General features: G+C 41.1%; 1 non-coding gene across 1 annotated transcript; it reads right to left on the reverse strand.

Annotated features, from left to right (window-relative positions):
- Positions 1 to 245: 245 nt before the first annotated feature.
- LOC148551145 (small nucleolar RNA R71) lies at positions 246 to 353 on the reverse strand. Its single transcript, XR_015893640.1, has one exon. It is a non-coding gene; the product is annotated as a small nucleolar RNA R71 (small nucleolar RNA).
- Between the last annotated feature and the right edge of the window lie 1,128 nt (positions 354 to 1,481).

Here is a 1,481-nt window from a genome sequence, read left to right on the forward strand (position 1 = left end):
ACTGCAAGTTTCATGGACTTTCATCTGAAGATCCTTTTCAGTTCTTAACTGAATTCTTGCAGATCTGTGATACTGTTAAGACTAATGGAGTAAATCCTGAAGTCTACAGGCTCATGCTTTTCCCTTTTACTGTAAGAGACAGAGCTAGAGTGTGGTTGGACTCTCAACCCAAAGACAGCCTGAACTCTTTGGATAAGCTGGTCACGGCTTTCTTAGCCAAGTTCTTTCCTCCTCAAAAGCTGAGCAAGCTTAGAGTGGATGTTCAGACCTTCAGACAGAAGGAAGGTGAATCCTTCTATGAAGCTTGGGAAAGATACAAGCAGCTGACAAAAAAGTGTCCTTCTGACATGCTTTCAGAATGGACCATCCTGGATATATTCTATGATGGTTTATCTGAGCTATCAAAGATGACATTGGATACTTCTGTAGGTGGATCCATTCACCTAAAGAAAACGCCTATAGAAGCTCAAGAACTCATTGACATGGTTGCTAATAACCAGTTCATGTACACTTCTGAGAGGAATCCTGTGAGTAATGGGACGCCTATGAAGAAGGGAGTTCTTGAAATTGATACTCTGAATGCCATATTGGCTCAAAATAAAATATTGACTCAGCAAGTTAATATGATCTCTCAGAGTCTGAATGGAATGCAAGCTGCATCCAACAGTACTCAAGAGGCATCTTCTGAAGAAGAAGCTTATGATCCTGAGAACCCTGCAATAGCAGAGGTGAATTACTTAGGTGAACCTTATGGAAACACCTATAATCCATCATGGAGAAATCATCCAAATTTCTCATGGAAGGATCAAAAGCCTCAACAAGGCTTTAATAATGGTGGAAGAAACAGGTTTAGCAACAGCAAGCCTTTTCCATCATCCACTCAACAACAGACAGAGAACTCTGAACAAAATACCGCTAATTTAACAAACTTAGTCTCTGATCTATCTAAGGCCACTGTGAGTTTCATGAATGAAACAAGGTCTTCCATTAGAAATTTGGATGCACAAGTGGGCTAGCTGAGTAAAAGGATCACTGAAATCCCTCCTAGTACTCTCCCAAGAAATACAGAAGAAAATCCAAAAGGAGAGTGCAAGGCCATTGAATTAATTACCATGGCCAAACCTGTAAGGGAAGGAGAGGACGTGAATCCCAAGGAGGAAGACCTCCTGGGACGTCCAATGATCAATAAGGAGTTTCCCTCTGAAGAACCAAAGGAATCAGAGACTCATCTAGAGACCATAGAGATTCCATTGAACCTCCTTATGCCATTCATGAGCTCTGATGAGTATTCCTCTTCTGAAGAGAATGAGAATGTTACTGAAGAGCAAGCTGCCAAGTTCCTTGGTGCAATCATGAAGCTAAATGCCAAATTATTTGGTATTGAGACTTGGGAAGATGAACCTCCCTTGTTCACCAATGAACTAAGTGATCTAGATCAACTTACATTGCCTCAGAAGAGACAGGATCCTGGAAAGTTCATA

The sequence above is a fragment of the Arachis ipaensis genome, chromosome B7 (genome assembly GCF_059453495.1).
Source record: "Arachis ipaensis isolate K30076 ecotype BB chromosome B7, ASM5945349v1, whole genome shotgun sequence".
In the NCBI taxonomy this organism is placed as follows: domain Eukaryota; kingdom Viridiplantae; phylum Streptophyta; class Magnoliopsida; order Fabales; family Fabaceae; genus Arachis; species Arachis ipaensis.